This window comes from Eumetopias jubatus, unplaced genomic scaffold (genome assembly GCF_037043125.1).
Source record: "Eumetopias jubatus isolate StellerSeaLion01/CBP00866 unplaced genomic scaffold, mEumJub1_p1.0 scaffold_66, whole genome shotgun sequence".
Classification (NCBI taxonomy): Eukaryota; Metazoa; Chordata; class Mammalia; order Carnivora; family Otariidae; genus Eumetopias; species Eumetopias jubatus.
Genome location: NW_028274872.1, coordinates 1008039 through 1030430, shown reverse-complemented (window position 1 = coordinate 1030430; position 22392 = coordinate 1008039).

Genomic DNA, 22392 nt, shown 5'->3' with positions numbered 1-22392 from the left:
TGGGGACCTCTAAGCCCTGATTGCTTTGGGATGGAGAGCCTCTTTGAGACCTTGATCTCGCAGAGGGGCTGGACGAGCCGCTGGCTCTGCTTACACCGCAGAGTGACACACAGGGTAGGGGTTGGCAGATGCATGGCTGAGTCACAGGGGTCTTTGGGACAGTCTTGCAACATTTTTGTTTACATTCACAACTGTTTCAAATAATTTGGTACAAAAGCAGAGATGGAAGTGTGAGCTCCATCCCCACCTACACCCTGACAGGACTGAGTTGAGATCAATGGACAGCCTGATCTGGTGAGTCTGATGTCCCACTACCCACTGGCCAGAAGTCTTGGGCAAGTGACGTGACCTTGCTGAGGCTCAGCACCCTCAGCTGTCACAGGAGATGCCACATGGACTCGAGAGTGTCCCTGTGAGGACCCGATGCTTCCAGAGAAATAGAGGTGCTGCTGAGTGGGCACGGGAAGGGGCATGGTAGAGCACAAGAGTAAATAACTCTGTGTTTCATTTCTGCTTCCTGAATTGCTGTAACCCCTAGGAAGCCTTGGCTTCCTTACCCCGCGGGGAGGGATAGGAAATAGGGGAGAAAGTGGTCCTAGTGTGGAAAGGCTGTTACTGACCAAATAAGGTGAGGGACAAATCGTTTCACGGCCAATTTCACTATACAACATTGACAGGGCAAGGAACATCTTATACTCCTTGCTGCTCCTTCAAAGTGATTTGATGAGCAAAGAAAGACTCCTAACGATGCCAATGCTTCTCCCAGAAGGGAAGGCCGAAAAATACCCTGAGTGGGAAGAAAGGGAAATTGGGTTTTAGCCTGCACTCCTGTGAGAGTGTGGCCCCAAAGGGGTCTGGCTCAGCAGGCAGCATTTTCTGAAGAATCTGGAGAGGGGAACAACTCTGCTTTGCTCCTGAATGAGGCCACACCCACGTCAGGTGCACGGGCCATTGATCATTGATAGGACATTATGCCACTGAGCAGACACTTGACTGAAAACATATCCACATGGGGGAAAAGTCACTGACGCTGCAGGAAGGGTAAAAAGCACGCCATCCGTGGAGGATGGAAAACCGGGGCTAGGGCTCTGGCTTCACTGAAACCATGGTGTACAGACAGGATTCGAGGCTGAGGATTTTCGATCTATATGCTCCAGAGGAACGTAGGCACCCCAGGAGCAAAAACAATAAAATCAGCAACAAATGCTGATTTCCGATGCTACAAATATGGAGCTGACTGGAAACCTGTGTGGAGAGCCAGAGACTTTGCAGGAAGCACACAGGAAATATAACTGGCAACAGAATTTCATGGGTAGCACAGAATTCTTCTTGCAAGAAATAAAAAGAGGTCTGTGACCCAGATGTCTCCAGGTGAGATAGTGGTGGCTGAGTTTTTGCCCGTTTCCCTCCATTTCTCCTCTCCAACCTGACTTGGTACCAACAGCCTGCACTTGTGAGGGGGCCGGGTGACAGAGGGTAGTCTGAGACAGAAGGAAAGGAAATTTGTCTGATTCAAAACACACTTTTTTTTTTTTTTTTGAAGTAGGCTCCACAACCAGTGTGGAGCTTAACCTGGGGCTTGAACTCACAACCCTGAGATGAAGATCTGAGTGGACATCAAGAGCTGGATGCATAAGCAACTGAAACACCCAGGTGTCCCAGTGTTTTCAAAATTAACTCCAAGGGCAAAGTTCAAACCAGTTTGAGTCTACAGGGCCTGTTGCCACGGGTGCATGTCTCAGTCTATTTAGGTGGTTGGATACAGAGAAGACAGGCTTCCTTGGAGCCCCCGCCCCAGGAACCTTGTGCCCCTCACGTGGGAGTACTTACCATCTACATCCAGACCCAAGAAAGTTTCCAGAGTATCAAATATGGATGAGGCACTTGTATACGGCCTCCAGGTGTCTGGCAGGTCATGGCCAACTGAAGAAGTCAAACAACATTCGTCCAGTGAGTCCTGTGGGACTTCATTCTCTTCTGCTACTGGCAGCTCCCTGGGGAACCTGGTGTTACAGGGAGGACAGGAGATGCAACGAGAAGGTTGAGTCAACACGGAGTCCCAGCTGGTTTTGGTGGCAGGGAGGAGGGACTGGTCACAGGAAACCAATGGGAAGTCCCCATCAAGGGAGATGAACCATTCTGCCTCTATCTGGGGCCAGAGTGTGGCTGCACTGGGGAGAGATCACGGAGGCGGGGAGGGAGCGAGAGCAGGAGGTGCTCAGAGCATGGACAGAATGGGAGCTTAAGGGAAGGAGCCTGAACCAGCCCTGTGCACAACAGTCACAACACATAGCACACTCAGAAAACAATAAAACCGGCATCAACACTTTTGCATACATCTTGTTGAAATTTACAGAAATCACCAAGACAACCCCAGATTGGCAGCATTGTAGATTCCTAGAAAGCTCGTATGTCCAAGGCCTACTTGTCTAAATACTGAGACATGAATTTTCGTTTTCCTAAACACTTCCCTTGCCATGAATTCCTGCCAACATCATAATGCGAAACCAGCAGCGACAGATGGGCATTTTGGATGGATCCAATACAAAGTGTCCCTGTGACTGCTTAGGATACCTGCATCAATGGACAAGAGGTTCCTGCTTTTGGGGGGGGGATTAAGAAAGGGGCCTCTAGAAGTACCACAGTGAAACAGAGAACACTGCTAACGGAAGATTTTGTGGGTGGCTGAATGGGTAAAATAGGTACGTTTAGCACTTTCTAGATTTGCCTAGATCTGAGATCACGAGATGTCACCATTGAATTAAAGCCCATGATTCTTCAGAGTTACCTGGGGCATATCCGGTCTTGGTCTTCCTCCAAAAGATCATTATGATTTTCTACAAACAAATACAGACAGGTCCAGTCACATAAACAGAACATTTGTACGTTAAAATTAAGTATCCAATACAACTAGTGCATGGGCATAATTACCCTTAGTGGGGCAGCAGGATACTCTGAGAGATATCCTCCTGGAGGCCTCAGGTAGTACCTTGGGATTGTGCCTTGGTTTGCTTTCCTATACCATTGGGCATGAGCTCCCTAATGTGATAGGGCCACATCTCAAGTGTCTGTGTACAGAGTGAAACATCTGTTTTACCACAGATTCTGGGGAACAGCTTACATGCATTCTAAAACCTTACTGCAACAATCTCTCATTCCCTTTTAGTATAGTATGAGATGCTCTAGGTGTGAGGGTTTAAGGGAATTTAGACACAAAGACCAGGCTGATGGATGGAATCTGCAAACCCTCACAGCATAAGGAATCTATTGTGTACAGTCCTTTGTGCTACACAGACATATGAGCCATGCATGGGGAGTGGCGATGCCAAGGCTCAGCTTTGCTTCGAGGAAAACATACAAGGAGGCTGATGGTAGAAGCGTTGACGTGCAATACTCCGACGATGACTCAGTGTAGACAGACAACACAGAGGATACAGACACTGGGGATCGGTGCAGTGAAAGCAGGGAAATGACAAATCCAAAGATACAGGTAAGGCTGACAACATCTTTGGACAGGCACAAAAATTCAAGGGATGTTTTTCGGGTCTACAAAGGAGAGCAGGGCAGATAAGGAGAGGCATTTAAAGGAAATCAGGAACAAAGACAGACACCTCTGCATATGCAGCTCAACTGAGAGTGAGTTCGTCACATCTGCCTTGACTCCAATGTCCTAACTTCTGTCAGGAGCCGTAAGCATGGCTGGAGATGAGGAACAAACGGTAGGTCCCTGACTCACCTGATGTCTATGGTGACTAGTCTATCCTGGGGCCTGACTCAGATCCCTATGTCTAGCGGGCTTCTACACAGCGATGACACATCTCAACGGAACCAGAGGTTGGATACCAAAAATAGTGGGGCAACTTGGGAGGCCAGTTGGAGGTTTATCACATGGACAGTGGAGGACTCACGAGCGGCTTCCAGAGGAGAACAGATGTCCAGATTTTGGAAAGAGTGAATGTCAGCCCTCCTAGAATTCCCGTGGGGGTCAGACAGGCCAGGAAATGCTGAGGAAATCATATAGTATTCATCCAGTGAGTCCCATGGGTTGTCCTGCTCTTCCACCACTGGCAGCTCCCTGCTGAACCTGGTAGGGTGGGGAGATCTGAACATTAAGACAAGAAAGGTGGACCTCCCACCATCCTAACGGTTTTGATGGGCAGCTGGGAATTACACTCATAACAAAGGGGCACACCAATTTTTGACAGCAACAACTCTGCTCCTGTTCCAGGCGGCAGTGTGGTGCTGTGGGGGCAGTAGATATAGAGAACGGAAGGTGCTCAGGGCAGTGGCCACAGAACTAAGCTTCTGAGCAACAACCTGAACTAGTGTGGAAAGGAAGTCATGACTCACAGCCTGCATGGATAATCCTAAAGGTGACTTCAACACATTTACGTAAATGTTGTCGATACTACCTTCACTGACCAAGTGAACGCGGGTGTTAAAAGGCATCTTCAAAATGGAGACATCTTGTGTCTTCAGTGTCTCTTTCTCTAACTACTGTGACAGGAGGTGTTCTTTTCCTATAATATATCCTCAATATGGTAACACCAAAGAGTTAGAGGCAGATATGCCTCTCACTCTGGTTTTACCAAAAAGAGAAGAGGGGAATGCGGAGAATCCCTGTGAAGGATTAGTTCACAAAGTTCAACTGACTGCAGGTTATTGAAATGGAGGGGTCAATAAAAGGAACGTAACCGTGTTACAAGGTGAAGACATACATCAAAGTTAAAAGAGATACTTTGTAATTGGAGAATGGATGCAATAGATATGTTCGGCCATTTCTATTTTTTCCTCGAGATGTAATCCTTCAGTTTAACCACTGAAATAACAACCCATGATTCATCAGAGTTACCTGGGGCATGCCTGGTCCTGGTCTTCTTCCTCCTCATGGTGGAATTGATTTTCTGTAATTATATAGAGACAGGGCTGGTCATGAATGAGATCCTTCTCGGTACGTTAATAATCCAGAGTCTCATGTTACCCACACACTCAGATACGTTCCATGTGAGAACAGGTTCAGTCAGAAGAATATGTCAGGGTGCCTCCGATATTGTCATGTGATAACTGGCTTGATTTCCCGGCCTGAGCCATTTGGAAAAATTTATTCTATCTAGGAGATTAACATCACAGTCTCCCCTGTCGTCTGTGCAAGCACTTGAACTTCTCTCTTTGACACAGATTCTGGGGAGCCAGCCTCCCTGCATTCTAAAAGGATCGCTGCAGCATTCACCCTTCTCTCATCAGATAGCCTGGTTGTTGAAGGCTCAGTGGAATTTGTACACTGAGACTGAACAGATGGAATGCAACTACAGACACTGAAATTCAAGTGAGTCTTTGGTGCTACTCAGAACATTGGCCTGATTCATGTGGTGGGAGAATGCCAAGGCACAGCTCTGCTTCTGGAAACACACAATCAAGCTATCAGTAGAGACACTTAGGGTGGGTTTTCAGACAACTGTTTAGGAAGACAAGCCAACCTAAAGGAGACAGAGAATGGGGCTAAGAATAGCAAAACCAGTTAACCCTGGACAAGAATGCCAAGTGACTGCGGCAGGCACAGATTCTTAACGGACCCACCTCCGAGATGAAACATAGAGCTTATTAGAGGTGAAAAGAGACATTTCATCCAAATTAGGCCTGACAGACAGGTTTTATGGTCGTGTTGCTGAGGTGAGTTGAGCTTGTCGTGCCTGCCTTGGCCCAACAACGAAGTGACAGAGAAATCAAGGTAACATGGGCATGCCCTGGGACTAAGAAGAGAGCAAATGTGCCTCGCCCACCTGATGTCTGTGCTTAAAACTCAATCCTAGAGCCCAGTGCAGATCAGTTTGTCTCTACAGGGCCTGCCCACAGGGATGACCTCTCTCGGCACAGCAGAGGTCTGGGGTACAAAGAACAGGAGATCTTTCTGGGTGTCCAGGTGGAGCTTGATCACCTGGACAATGGAGTACTCACTGGTCACTTCCAGAGAGGAACAGACTTCCAGTTCCTCGGGTAGGATGATGGTGGTGCTCCTGTAAGGCCAGTAGGAATCAGACAGGTCGGGAAGAACTGAGTATGTCAAGTAGTGTTCATCCTGAGAGTCCCTTGAGACGTCCTGCTGTACCACCTCTACCAGCTGTCTGCTGAGCCTGCAGGGTAGGGACAAGTGAAGATTAACCTAAGAGGGATCTGAAGACATAAGTCCTGTCAGGCTTTGATGCAAGGCGGAAGGGAGTGGTCAAGAAAGCAAAGAGGGGAAGGACCCATTAAGAAGAGAAACGATTCTTGTTTTCGTGGGACACGTTGTGTTTCACACAGGGGCAGCTGTTCGAAAGGAAAATAAGTGCTCGTGCACGGGCCAAATAGCAAGCTTCTGGCGAAAGAGACTGAATTATCTCTGTGCCGTCCACTTATGACTCATAACACACGAGTCCCACAATGGTGGCCTTTCCCCTTCCATGCAAAGGGCATTGAGTTCTGCATGTAGTGGCCAAGCACGGGCAGCTCTGGGGGCAGTGGACTGTCACAGAAATCTCATGCCAGGAAGCCCTCTTTCTCTCAACCTTGTGGCATCATAGAACATGTTTGTCTACTTGCTATGATATTTTAATGTTATGAACACTTGTCCACACGAAATCTAAAGACAGAGAGCAGATGTGCATGGCTCTCTAAAGCACACAAGAATGAGCAAGCACCGTGGTCCCTGTGACATATTCGTTCACCCGGGTCAGCGGACTGTGTCTTACTCAACTCGAGAAGTCATTAAGAAATGGGAAGCAATCCCAGTACAACGGTGAAGACAGAGAACATTGTGAAACTGGTAATTTGTCTTTGACCGCATGGATAATACCGTGCTCGTCAGCACTTTCTGCTTCTCCCCGGGTGCCACTTTTGAATCCCCAGCCCCCGAGTGTCCAGAGTTACCTGGGGGCAGCCGGCTCTTGTCTTCCCAGACCCTCCTGATCAGTTCGGTCTTCTGCAAATAATGAAGAGAAAGAATTACGTTAAGCACATTCGCCTTCACAGATGCCCACTCCTATATCCTGCATAGCACAGGACAGACATATAAGCACAGCAATACCAGGCAACTGTGAGTGTAAACATCCAGGAGCGCTTAGGTAAGGCCTCGCGGGCAAAAATTGGGATGGTACTCTTGAGTCATTAAACCAATATCCCTGATAAAACAAGCCATCCTCATAGCATCCTAATCTTGAGTCTAGGCAAACAAACCGATTCTGTTTCTCAGAGATCCTGGGGGAACTCCCTGGCTGCTTCCTAGACAGTTGCTGCAATATTGAGGCTTTTTCCATCTGAAATTCCAACAGGTGAATGGTTTAGAGGAATCAGCCATGCAGATTAAACCAATGAATGGATTCTACACGCCATCAAATCAGAACAATCTTGAAAGCTACAAAGAAACAGGGGACACTCATGGGGTAGGGAAGTTTCAGGACCCTGCATTGCTCCAGAGAAACATACACTGTCCCAAAGCAGTGGTCCAGTTCGGGTTCTCAGCTGACTTGAGATGAGATAAGACAAATGAAGACATAGACGAAGTGAAGAGCGTGAACCAGGGGAGTGCCATCTCCAGAGATATAGAAAAGGCTGCCAACAGCCTTGGCAGGCATCCAAATTCAGGGGCATGTTTCAAGAATGGAAATTAGAGCCTTGCAAGAGAGGACACGAGCTGAATTCATAATTAGGAGGTCTGGCAGTGACCTCGTGGGCCTGGGCTGGAGAGGTGTATGAGTCTGGCAGGGTGTGAGGAACAAGGAATATGGACACCACCTGGGGGACCACGTGGAGTTATAGCCCCTTTGGAATGGGAGCATTCATAGGCCATATCCAGAGTAGACCCAAATTCAGGTTCATCAAACAGGAATTTGCCATCACGGTAAGACTGGCCACTGTCACGCCTTTCTTGCACATTTGAAGGAGCCAAAACACATTCATCCACTGTGTCCTGTAGGAATTCCTTCTTTTCAACATCCTGGGGCTCCGTGCTATGCCGGGGGAGACAACAATGATAGAAGATCAAACCAGGAGGATCAGACACCATGGCTTCCTAGCTGGGGTTGATGGGTGTGATAGCGAGTGGTCCCAGAAAGCAATGTGCCTGTCCCCTTGGAGGGAAAACACTATCCCCCTATATAAGGAGCAGAGTGTGGCCTCCGATATGAGGAGCAGTGGGAGACAGAGCAGGAGATATTCTCTGCACTGGCCTCATAACCAGGTGACGGAGGAGGTGACTAAAACATCCCTGTCATACTCATGTCATAATTATGACTCCCAGCACACAGAGTTTATCAAAACAAGTGGCTTCAACCCTTCTGCATACGTTGCATTGACTTGTACATGCAGTGTCCAAGGGACTAAATATCCTGAGGCCTTACTGCCTCTCAGACATTCTGACTCCAAGGAATATTTTCTCAATATTTTGATGGGACATGCATTTATTCTTCAATTTCCTCTCTTGCTATCCAAAATCCTCCAACATGATGATGTCAAACAGACACAAAATTAATACACATCTCACTTTGGTTTTAACCACACAGGAGAAAACAGCTGATTACCGGAATCCCTGGGTTTGCTCAATTCATGTGTGTCCACTCTCTGTAGGTTATTCAACATGAAAGGGAGTAAGAAAGTGACACCTACACAACTACCACATGAAAATAGATGACATGGTTAAAGGGCATATTCTGCTATTGACTGAATGGATGGAATAGTTCTAGGCAGCACTTTCTCTCTATCCCTGGATGAGAGCCAGCGAGGTGAGTCGGGACCCGGACCGTGGGCGACAAGGAGAAGTGACAGAGAGGCTCAAGGGGGAAGACGGTAAGTAGGTCCCGTTCAAAGGCCCTTGTTGGGCTGTGCATCCCCGAACACTCACTGAGCTCTTTCTCGGGGGCCTCTCCCTGGTGCCACCGAGCTGCTGCTTATGTCTCCGCCACGTGGGAACCGCGCCTCCCCAATTCTCAGGTAGTTCGGCGCCTGACAGAGGAGTCCCGGGCCCCCAGGCTCCAGGAAGGGACACTGAGTGCGGGAGGGTAAGGAAGACACGACCCAGGGGAGGGTGGAAAAGCTCAGACGTCAGGAAATCCGAGCAGAGGCGGATTCTGATGAGCAGGAAGCTGGGAACGAGGCCCCAGGGATGAGGGGAGATGACGAACTAGACGGAGGATCAGAGGAGAGAGTGACGTGTGCACTTTGTGTAGGAAAGTGGCCCCTTATTTGTTTAGAAAAGGGAAAAAACAGAAATAAGCCGGAGACCAGTATTTCTATTGTGAATGTGAGCGCCAAACAGAGAAGATGGGCTTGGAGATGCTGACGGAGAGAAAACCGGGCACAGGAGCTTTCCTGAGAAAGCCAGGGGAGATGGGGTCCGGGGAAGTGGGGCCAGTAGGAACCGCTCCACCCCCATGAATCATGCCCTGACACCATTTTCCAAGTGTGCAAGCACCACAGAGACCCCAAAATTAGACATGACAATTTCATAGATGTTATCAAGCAATTGTTGTTGAATCAGCCCCCCTAGAAACGACGTGGTTTCATGCTCCCAGCACTGATGGAACGGAGATACCATCTGCACAGGTTCTGATGAGGGGACCGAGGGGACAATACGTAAGAAGATGACTAAGTTCAACAGCCAGGAAGTCGCAAGCCCAGGCCCTGGGACACAGCTGCCACTAAACACAGGCTCTTGCTCACCTCGCTGTATTGGAGCATCGTGGGGTTCGACCTCACCCCACTGCGGCCTCCAGCCATGAGCCGGTGATGACCAATGCGGGGACCAGAACGGCCTACTCCTGTCCCCACTCACCTTGGAAGGGCGGCCATTGGTTCCCAGGACCCAACTCGGCGTCCAGGCTCCCGAGGGTGCAGGAGAGGCCGAGCCTGGCTCTGTTGTCACCACAATCCAACTGCTGGTCCAACTGCAGTGGCAGAATATTGGCCACCTGGGTGCTTGGCTGTGTCCGTGCTCCTGAAGTCTGCACCTCTGCCCTTTGGAAAGTCCAGTTTCCGCTTGATGGCCCTTGGTGACAGGGAGCCTGCATCGGAGCTGAAGCAAGAAGAGATCTCAATGGGCTCAATCCCCGGGCTCCTTAGCTGAGCACTCCCAGACCACCCATGTCTGATGTCCCCGTCTGCCTTTAAGACCACACTGTGAGCAAGCACAAAGGCACACATGATATGTATGAAGGAGATGTCACCATTATGTCCCAGCCTGGGGATGCTGGGATGGCAGGTTCCAAGCCAGCAAAGTCCCTGAGGTGAAAATACCCCCTTGACGCCACCGGGCCTTTGGATGGGCACATGAGTTCATGCCTATCATTCAGTTAGTAGTAACCTTGGTCCTACAGCCTAGGGAGAAGATCCTAGAGAGGCCTCAGGGCATGTGGAGAAGGAGTTGTCGGTTGTTTCCCCCTCAAGAAAACGAACAGGGAAACAAGTTCGACCTCCAGGCTTCAGGTACCACTAGAGAACGGAGTTGCGAAGGGTACCTCTAGATGCTTTAGGTACCACTAGAGACGGGACCACGGACCAAGTTATGGGAACATTTCACAGCTCTGGAGCCTTTTGAGGTTTCTTATCTGCAATATCTGATTGCTTTCCCCCCACCCACACATCTGTATGCGATATATTCTATTGCCATTGGAGGAGGGGCTAAGAGCTCTGAGTAACGTAGCAGCGGTCTGAGTCCCTTTGGAAACTTCCAGGCCAGAAGTACTACAGGATCAGACTTGTGGGTCTTCAGGGAGGGCATACAGCACCCAGTCCTCGCATCACACACCCCTCAGTGAGGTGTGGACCGCACTCCGTAATCAAACCCGCTCAGATTGCTACTGTGAAGGGAGTCCGTGTTCTCAGAAAGGGGGCTAACCAGAGACGTGCCACAGCCTCTCGCCAGAGCAGGTCAGCCTCAGCGGGGCCTGGCGGCTCCCTGCCATGATTCCTGGTCCCTTGTGTGCATCTCATTCTCCCTAGTCTTTGCATCTGTCACTACAAACGATTCCATGAGTCTGTGACTGTTTAGCCTCCCTGGCAACGCCCTGTATCTCCTCTCACCATGCGTTCTCCCACCTCCTTCTATCTGCTCTTTCCTGCCTGCGCTAGCAACGCCCCCAAGTCCTGTCCTCCCAAACGCCCACCGTGCTGAGGAGCGCTCAGTCCCCTCTCTGCTGCACACACTCTCCACTCCTCACCCTGCCTCTGGGGTCGCTTGGTCCTCTGGTCCCTCTCTGTCCTCCAGAATCACTTCTCCCCACGCCACACCAGGTGCCTCCCCAGCTCCCAGGGCTTCTGCCCCAAGCACGTCTCTCAGATGGGTAGGCCTTCCATCATTCCTCGAGGCACACTGTCACCAGTCATTGTTAAGCACAATTTAGGACATGTCATATGACTTTATGATACTTCCTACTGGGGGAAAGGCTAAATCATCTGCAATTAGCAAATCTGGTTGGAGAAGGAGTTGTCAAAACCAGGTTCCCCATTCTCAAATGATAACTTGAATGAAGGTCTAAGGGTGCTTAAAGTTATGACTCCTAATTTCCTCACGTTCTTTTATGGCTCTTTTCTCAACTACCAGGGTTCATTTAATCTACTCAAACAATGTGCTTTGCACATGCAGAAGAAAGGGAAAATATTTTATCAAACTCTGAAGGACCGTCCACTATTTTTAGTTTGGCTAGTGGGGAAAAGCCCTGGATGAAAGCTAAGGTTGGCACTTCCATGAGATTGGCCTGTTTCTACAAGGGTTCTCCCTGTGCAGGCAGGATGGGCCTGAGTAGCCCTCCTGCGGCCCTGTTGCTGGAATCACAGCCTATGCACACTGATCACACGCTGCCGTCAGAAACCCTACCCTGGACGCGCCGTGTATAATATAGACGCTGCATTCACTCATCTCAGCCCATCCACGTGGCTGAACGTTGCCCCCATGGTCCAGGGTGAATGGAAGGCCGTATCACACACACCTGCATTCTGAGACATGTGTCTGAACCTTTCTCATCCCACTGCCCATGGGAACCCACACTTGGCCGTCAGCATCTCTGAGGGAATGTGCAGCCTTACAAGGGTGACAGGCAGCCAAGTGAGGAGCCTCCATGGGACCCCTGGTGAAAACAGAAAAGCCTGGGGACCTCTAAGCCCTGATTGCTTTGGGATGGAGAGCCTCTTTGAGACCTTGATCTCGCAGAGGGGCTGGACGAGCCGCTGGCTCTGCTTACACCGCAGAGTGACACACAGGGTAGGGGTTGGCAGATGCATGGCTGAGTCACAGGGGTCTTTGGGACAGTCTTGCAACATTTTTGTTTACATTCACAACTGTTTCAAATAATTTGGTACAAAAGCAGAGATGGAAGTGTGAGCTCCATCCCCACCTACACCCTGACAGGACTGAGTTGAGATCAATGGACAGCCTGATCTGGTGAGTCTGATGTCCCACTACCCACTGGCCAGAAGTCTTGGGCAAGTGACGTGACCTTGCTGAGGCTCAGCACCCTCAGCTGTCACAGGAGATGCCACATGGACTCGAGAGTGTCCCTGTGAGGACCCGATGCTTCCAGAGAAATAGAGGTGCTGCTGAGTGGGCACGGGAAGGGGCATGGTAGAGCACAAGAGTAAATAACTCTGTGTTTCATTTCTGCTTCCTGAATTGCTGTAACCCCTAGGAAGCCTTGGCTTCCTTACCCCGCGGGGAGGGATAGGAAATAGGGGAGAAAGTGGTCCTAGTGTGGAAAGGCTGTTACTGACCAAATAAGGTGAGGGACAAATCGTTTCACGGCCAATTTCACTATACAACATTGACAGGGCAAGGAACATCTTATACTCCTTGCTGCTCCTTCAAAGTGATTTGATGAGCAAAGAAAGACTCCTAACGATGCCAATGCTTCTCCCAGAAGGGAAGGCCGAAAAATACCCTGAGTGGGAAGAAAGGGAAATTGGGTTTTAGCCTGCACTCCTGTGAGAGTGTGGCCCCAAAGGGGTCTGGCTCAGCAGGCAGCATTTTCTGAAGAATCTGGAGAGGGGAACAACTCTGCTTTGCTCCTGAATGAGGCCACACCCACGTCAGGTGCACGGGCCATTGATCATTGATAGGACATTATGCCACTGAGCAGACACTTGACTGAAAACATATCCACATGGGGGAAAAGTCACTGACGCTGCAGGAAGGGTAAAAAGCACGCCATCCGTGGAGGATGGAAAACCGGGGCTAGGGCTCTGGCTTCACTGAAACCATGGTGTACAGACAGGATTCGAGGCTGAGGATTTTCGATCTATATGCTCCAGAGGAACGTAGGCACCCCAGGAGCAAAAACAATAAAATCAGCAACAAATGCTGATTTCCGATGCTACAAATATGGAGCTGACTGGAAACCTGTGTGGAGAGCCAGAGACTTTGCAGGAAGCACACAGGAAATATAACTGGCAACAGAATTTCATGGGTAGCACAGAATTCTTCTTGCAAGAAATAAAAAGAGGTCTGTGACCCAGATGTCTCCAGGTGAGATAGTGGTGGCTGAGTTTTTGCCCGTTTCCCTCCATTTCTCCTCTCCAACCTGACTTGGTACCAACAGCCTGCACTTGTGAGGGGGCCGGGTGACAGAGGGTAGTCTGAGACAGAAGGAAAGGAAATTTGTCTGATTCAAAACACACTTTTTTTTTTTTTTTTTGAAGTAGGCTCCACAACCAGTGTGGAGCTTAACCTGGGGCTTGAACTCACAACCCTGAGATGAAGATCTGAGTGGACATCAAGAGCTGGATGCATAAGCAACTGAAACACCCAGGTGTCCCAGTGTTTTCAAAATTAACTCCAAGGGCAAAGTTCAAACCAGTTTGAGTCTACAGGGCCTGTTGCCACGGGTGCATGTCTCAGTCTATTTAGGTGGTTGGATACAGAGAAGACAGGCTTCCTTGGAGCCCCCGCCCCAGGAACCTTGTGCCCCTCACGTGGGAGTACTTACCATCTACATCCAGACCCAAGAAAGTTTCCAGAGTATCAAATATGGATGAGGCACTTGTATACGGCCTCCAGGTGTCTGGCAGGTCATGGCCAACTGAAGAAGTCAAACAACATTCGTCCAGTGAGTCCTGTGGGACTTCATTCTCTTCTGCTACTGGCAGCTCCCTGGGGAACCTGGTGTTACAGGGAGGACAGGAGATGCAACGAGAAGGTTGAGTCAACACGGAGTCCCAGCTGGTTTTGGTGGCAGGGAGGAGGGACTGGTCACAGGAAACCAATGGGAAGTCCCCATCAAGGGAGATGAACCATTCTGCCTCTATCTGGGGCCAGAGTGTGGCTGCAGTGGGGATAGATCACGGAGGCGGGGAGGGAGCGAGAGCAGGAGGTGCTCAGAGCATGGACAGAATGGGAGCTTAAGGGAAGGAGCCTGAACCAGCCCTGTGCACAACAGTCACAACACATAGCACACTCAGAAAACAATAAAACCGGCATCAACACTTTTGCATACATTTTGTTGAAATTTACAGAAATCACCAAGACAACCCTAGATTGGCAGCATTGTAGATTCCTAGAAAGCTCGTATGTCCAAGGCCTACTTGTCTAAATACTGAGACATGAATTTTCGTTTTCCTAAACACTTCCCTTGCCATGAATTCCTGCCAACATCATAATGCGAAACCAGCAGCGACAGATGGGCATTTTGGATGGATCCAATACAAAGTGTCCCTGTGACTGCTTAGGATACCTGCATCAATGGACAAGAGGTTCCTGCTTTTGGGGGGGGGATTAAGAAAGGGGCCTCTAGAAGTACCACAGTGAAACAGAGAACACTGCTAACGGAAGATTTTGTGGGTGGCTGAATGGGTAAAATAGGTACGTTTAGCACTTTCTAGATTTGCCTAGATCTGAGATCACGAGATGTCACCATTGAATTAAAGCCCATGATTCTTCAGAGTTACCTGGGGCATATCCGGTCTTGGTCTTCCTCCAAAAGATCATTATGATTTTCTACAAACAAATACAGACAGGTCCAGTCACATAAACAGAACATTTGTACGTTAAAATTAAGTATCCAATACAACTAGTGCATGGGCATAATTACCCTTAGTGGGGCAGCAGGATACTCTGAGAGATATCCTCCTGGAGGCCTCAGGTAGTACCTTGGGATTGTGCCTTGGTTTGCTTTCCTATACCATTGGGCATGAGCTCCCTAATGTGATAGGGCCACATCTCAAGTGTCTGTGTACAGAGTGAAACATCTGTTTTACCACAGATTCTGGGGAACAGCTTACATGCATTCTAAAACCTTACTGCAACAATCTCTCATTCCCTTTTAGTATAGTATGAGATGCTCTAGGTGTGAGGGTTTAAGGGAATTTAGACACAAAGACCAGGCTGATGGATGGAATCTGCAAACCCTCACAGCATAAGGAATCTATTGTGTACAGTCCTTTGTGCTACACAGACATATGAGCCATGCATGGGGAGTGGCGATGCCAAGGCTCAGCTTTGCTTCGAGGAAAACATACAAGGAGGCTGATGGTAGAAGCGTTGACGTGCAATACTCCGACGATGACTCAGTGTAGACAGACAACACAGAGGATACAGACACTGGGGATCGGTGCAGTGAAAGCAGGGAAATGACAAATCCAAAGATACAGGTAAGGCTGACAACATCTTTGGACAGGCACAAAAATTCAAGGGATGTTTTTCGGGTCTACAAAGGAGAGCAGGGCAGATAAGGAGAGGCATTTAAAGGAAATCAGGAACAAAGACAGACACCTCTGCATATGCAGCTCAACTGAGAGTGAGTTCGTCACATCTGCCTTGACTCCAATGTCCTAACTTCTGTCAGGAGCCGTAAGCATGGCTGGAGATGAGGAACAAACGGTAGGTCCCTGACTCACCTGATGTCTATGGTGACTAGTCTATCCTGGGGCCTGACTCAGATCCCTATGTCTAGCGGGCTTCTACACAGCGATGACACATCTCAACGGAACCAGAGGTTGGATACCAAAAATAGTGGGGCAACTTGGGAGGCCAGTTGGAGGTTTATCACATGGACAGTGGAGGACTCACGAGCGGCTTCCAGAGGAGAACAGATGTCCAGATTTTGGAAAGAGTGAATGTCAGCCCTCCTAGAATTCCCGTGGGGGTCAGACAGGCCAGGAAATGCTGAGGAAATCATATAGTATTCATCCAGTGAGTCCCATGGGTTGTCCTGCTCTTCCACCACTGGCAGCTCCCTGCTGAACCTGGTAGGGTGGGGAGATCTGAACATTAAGACAAGAAAGGTGGACCTCCCACCATCCTAACGGTTTTGATGGGCAGCTGGGAATTACACTCATAACAAAGGGGCACACCAATTTTTGACAGCAACAACTCTGCTCCTGTTCCAGGCGGCAGTGTGGTGCTGTGGGGGCAGTAGATATAGAGAACGGAAGGTGCTCAGGGCAGTGGCCACAGAACTAAGCTTCTGAGCAACAACCTGAACTAGTGTGGAAAGGAAGTCATGACTCACAGCCTGCATGGATAATCCTAAAGGTGACTTCAACACATTTACGTAAATGTTGTCGATACTACCTTCACTGACCAAGTGAACGCGGGTGTTAAAAGGCATCTTCAAAATGGAGACATCTTGTGTCTTCAGTGTCTCTTTCTCTAACTACTGTGACAGGAGGTGTTCTTTTCCTATAATATATCCTCAATATGGTAACACCAAAGAGTTAGAGGCAGATATGCCTCTCACTCTGGTTTTACCAAAAAGAGAAGAGGGGAATGCGGAGAATCCCTGTGAAGGATTAGTTCACAAAGTTCAACTGACTGCAGGTTATTGAAATGGAGGGGTCAATAAAAGGAACGTAACCGTGTTACAAGGTGAAGACATACATCAAAGTTAAAAGAGATACTTTGTAATTGGAGAATGGATGCAATAGATATGTTCGGCCATTTCTATTTTTTCCTCGAGATGTAATCCTTCAGTTTAACCACTGAAATAACAACCCATGATTCATCAGAGTTACCTGGGGCATGCCTGGTCCTGGTCTTCTTCCTCCTCATGGTGGAATTGATTTTCTGTAATTATATAGAGACAGGGCTGGTCATGAATGAGATCCTTCTCGGTACGTTAATAATCCAGAGTCTCATGTTACCCACACACTCAGATACGTTCCATGTGAGAACAGGTTCAGTCAGAAGAATATGTCAGGGTGCCTCCGATATTGTCATGTGATAACTGGCTTGATTTCCCGGCCTGAGCCATTTGGAAAAATTTATTCTATCTAGGAGATTAACATCACAGTCTCCCCTGTCGTCTGTGCAAGCACTTGAACTTCTCTCTTTGACACAGATTCTGGGGAGCCAGCCTCCCTGCATTCTAAAAGGATCGCTGCAGCATTCACCCTTCTCTCATCAGATAGCCTGGTTGTTGAAGGCTCAGTGGAATTTGTACACTGAGACTGAACAGATGGAATGCAACTACAGACACTGAAATTCAAGTGAGTCTTTGGTGCTACTCAGAACATTGGCCTGATTCATGTGGTGGGAGAATGCCAAGGCACAGCTCTGCTTCTGGAAACACACAATCAAGCTATCAGTAGAGACACTTAGGGTGGGTTTTCAGACAACTGTTTAGGAAGACAAGCCAACCTAAAGGAGACAGAGAATGGGGCTAAGAATAGCAAAACCAGTTAACCCTGGACAAGAATGCCAAGTGACTGCGGCAGGCACAGATTCTTAACGGACCCACCTCCGAGATGAAACATAGAGCTTATTAGAGGTGAAAAGAGACATTTCATCCAAATTAGGCCTGACAGACAGGTTTTATGGTCGTGTTGCTGAGGTGAGTTGAGCTTGTCGTGCCTGCCTTGGCCCAACAACGAAGTGACAGAGAAATCAACGTAACATGGGCATGCCCTGGGACTAAGAAGAGAGCAAATGTGCCTCGCCCACCTGATGTCTGTGCTTAAAACTCAATCCTAGAGCCCAGTGCAGATCAGTTTGTCTCTACAGGGCCTGCCCACAGGGATGACCTCTCTCGGCACAGCAGAGGTCTGGGGTACAAAGAACAGGAGATCTTTCTGGGTGTCCAGGTGGAGCTTGATCACCTGGACAATGGAGTACTCACTGGTCACTTCCAGAGAGGAACAGACTTCCAGTTCCTCGGGTAGGATGATGGTGGTGCTCCTGTAAGGCCAGTAGGAATCAGACAGGTCGGGAAGAACTGAGTATGTCAAGTAGTGTTCATCCTGAGAGTCCCTTGAGACGTCCTGCTGTACCACCTCTACCAGCTGTCTGCTGAGCCTGCAGGGTAGGGACAAGTGAAGATTAACCTAAGAGGGATCTGAAGACATAAGTCCTGTCAGGCTTTGATGCAAGGCGGAAGGGAGTGGTCAAGAAAGCAAAGAGGGGAAGGACCCATTAAGAAGAGAAACGATTCTTGTTTTCGTGGGACACGTTGTGTTTCACACAGGGGCAGCTGTTCGAAAGGAAAATAAGTGCTCGTGCACGGGCCAAATAGCAAGCTTCTGGCGAAAGAGACTGAATTATCTCTGTGCCGTCCACTTATGACTCATAACACACGAGTCCCACAATGGTGGCCTTTCCCCTTCCATGCAAAGGGCATTGAGTTCTGCATGTAGTGGCCAAGCACGGGCAGCTCTGGGGGCAGTGGACTGTCACAGAAATCTCATGCCAGGAAGCCCTCTTTCTCTCAACCTTGTGGCATCATAGAACATGTTTGTCTACTTGCTATGATATTTTAATGTTATGAACACTTGTCCACACGAAATCTAAAGACAGAGAGCAGATGTGCATGGCTCTCTAAAGCACACAAGAATGAGCAAGCACCGTGGTCCCTGTGACATATTCGTTCACCCGGGTCAGCGGACTGTGTCTTACTCAACTCGAGAAGTCATTAAGAAATGGGAAGCAATCCCAGTACAACGGTGAAGACAGAGAACATTGTGAAACTGGTAATTTGTCTTTGACCGCATGGATAATACCGTGCTCGTCAGCACTTTCTGCTTCTCCCCGGGTGCCACTTTTGAATCCCCAGCCCCCGAGTGTCCAGAGTTACCTGGGGGCAGCCGGCTCTTGTCTTCCCAGACCCTCCTGATCAGTTCGGTCTTCTGCAAATAATGAAGAGAAAGAATTACGTTAAGCACATTCGCCTTCACAGATGCCCACTCCTATATCCTGCATAGCACAGGACAGACATATAAGCACAGCAATACCAGGCAACTGTGAGTGTAAACATCCAGGAGCGCTTAGGTAAGGCCTCGCGGGCAAAAATTGGGATGGTACTCTTGAGTCATTAAACCAATATCCCTGATAAAACAAGCCATCCTCATAGCATCCTAATCTTGAGTCTAGGCAAACAAACCGATTCTGTTTCTCAGAGATCCTGGGGGAACTCCCTGGCTGCTTCCTAGACAGTTGCTGCAATATTGAGGCTTTTTCCATCTGAAATTCCAACAGGTGAATGGTTTAGAGGAATCAGCCATGCAGATTAAACCAATGAATGGATTCTACACGCCATCAAATCAGAACAATCTTGAAAGCTACAAAGAAACAGGGGACACTCATGGGGTAGGGAAGTTTCAGGACCCTGCATTGCTCCAGAGAAACATACACTGTCCCAAAGCAGTGGTCCAGTTCGGGTTCTCAGCTGACTTGAGATGAGATAAGACAAATGAAGACATAGACGAAGTGAAGAGCGTGAACCAGGGGAGTGCCATCTCCAGAGATATAGAAAAGGCTGCCAACAGCCTTGGCAGGCATCCAAATTCAGGGGCATGTTTCAAGAATGGAAATTAGAGCCTTGCAAGAGAGGACACGAGCTGAATTCATAATTAGGAGGTCTGGCAGTGACCTCGTGGGCCTGGGCTGGAGAGGTGTATGAGTCTGGCAGGGTGTGAGGAACAAGGAATATGGACACCACCTGGGGGACCACGTGGAGTTATAGCCCCTTTGGAATGGGAGCATTCATAGGCCATATCCAGAGTAGACCCAAATTCAGGTTCATCAAACAGGAATTTGCCATCACGGTAAGACTGGCCACTGTCACGCCTTTCTTGCACATTTGAAGGAGCCAAAACACATTCATCCACTGTGTCCTGTAGGAATTCCTTCTTTTCAACATCCTGGGGCTCCGTGCTATGCCGGGGGAGACAACAATGATAGAAGATCAAACCAGGAGGATCAGACACCATGGCTTCCTAGCTGGGGTTGATGGGTGTGATAGCGAGTGGTCCCAGAAAGCAATGTGCCTGTCCCCTTGGAGGGAAAACACTATCCCCCTATATAAGGAGCAGAGTGTGGCCTCCGATATGAGGAGCAGTGGGAGACAGAGCAGGAGATATTCTCTGCACTGGCCTCATAACCAGGTGACGGAGGAGGTGACTAAAACATCCCTGTCATACTCATGTCATAATTATGACTCCCAGCACACAGAGTTTATCAAAACAAGTGGCTTCAACCCTTCTGCATACGTTGCATTGACTTGTACATGCAGTGTCCAAGGGACTAAATATCCTGAGGCCTTACTGCCTCTCAGACATTCTGACTCCAAGGAATATTTTCTCAATATTTTGATGGGACATGCATTTATTCTTCAATTTCCTCTCTTGCTATCCAAAATCCTCCAACATGATGATGTCAAACAGACACAAAATTAATACACATCTCACTTTGGTTTTAACCACACAGGAGAAAACAGCTGATTACCGGAATCCCTGGGTTTGCTCAATTCATGTGTGTCCACTCTCTGTAGGTTATTCAACATGAAAGGGAGTAAGAAAGTGACACCTACACAACTACCACATGAAAATAGATGACATGGTTAAAGGGCATATTCTGCTATTGACTGAATGGATGGAATAGTTCTAGGCAGCACTTTCTCTCTATCCCTGGATGAGAGCCAGCGAGGTGAGTCGGGACCCGGACCGTGGGCGACAAGGAGAAGTGACAGAGAGGCTCAAGGGGGAAGACGGTAAGTAGGTCCCGTTCAAAGGCCCTTGTTGGGCTGTGCATCCCCGAACACTCACTGAGCTCTTTCTCGGGGGCCTCTCCCTGGTGCCACCGAGCTGCTGCTTATGTCTCCGCCACGTGGGAACCGCGCCTCCCCAATTCTCAGGTAGTTCGGCGCCTGACAGAGGAGTCCCGGGCCCCCAGGCTCCAGGAAGGGACACTGAGTGCGGGAGGGTAAGGAAGACACGACCCAGGGGAGGGTGGAAAAGCTCAGACGTCAGGAAATCCGAGCAGAGGCGGATTCTGATGAGCAGGAAGCTGGGAACGAGGCCCCAGGGATGAGGGGAGATGACGAACTAGACGGAGGATCAGAGGAGAGAGTGACGTGTGCACTTTGTGTAGGAAAGTGGCCCCTTATTTGTTTAGAAAAGGGAAAAAACAGAAATAAGCCGGAGACCAGTATTTCTATTGTGAATGTGAGCGCCAAACAGAGAAGATGGGCTTGGAGATGCTGACGGAGAGAAAACCGGGCACAGGAGCTTTCCTGAGAAAGCCAGGGGAGATGGGGTCCGGGGAAGTGGGGCCAGTAGGAACCGCTCCACCCCCATGAATCATGCCCTGACACCATTTTCCAAGTGTGCAAGCACCACAGAGACCCCAAAATTAGACATGACAATTTCATAGATGTTATCAAGCAATTGTTGTTGAATCAGCCCCCCTAGAAACGACGTGGTTTCATGCTCCCAGCACTGATGGAACGGAGATACCATCTGCACAGGTTCTGATGAGGGGACCGAGGGGACAATACGTAAGAAGATGACTAAGTTCAACAGCCAGGAAGTCGCAAGCCCAGGCCCTGGGACACAGCTGCCACTAAACACAGGCTCTTGCTCACCTCGCTGTATTGGAGCATCGTGGGGTTCGACCTCACCCCACTGCGGCCTCCAGCCATGAGCCGGTGATGACCAATGCGGGGACCAGAACGGCCTACTCCTGTCCCCACTCACCTTGGAAGGGCGGCCATTGGTTCCCAGGACCCAACTCGGCGTCCAGGCTCCCGAGGGTGCAGGAGAGGCCGAGCCTGGCTCTGTTGTCACCACAATCCAACTGCTGGTCCAACTGCAGTGGCAGAATATTGGCCACCTGGGTGCTTGGCTGTGTCCGTGCTCCTGAAGTCTGCACCTCTGCCCTTTGGAAAGTCCAGTTTCCGCTTGATGGCCCTTGGTGACAGGGAGCCTGCATCGGAGCTGAAGCAAGAAGAGATCTCAATGGGCTCAATCCCCGGGCTCCTTAGCTGAGCACTCCCAGACCACCCATGTCTGATGTCCCCGTCTGCCTTTAAGACCACACTGTGAGCAAGCACAAAGGCACACATGATATGTATGAAGGAGATGTCACCATTATGTCCCAGCCTGGGGATGCTGGGATGGCAGGTTCCAAGCCAGCAAAGTCCCTGAGGTGAAAATACCCCCTTGACG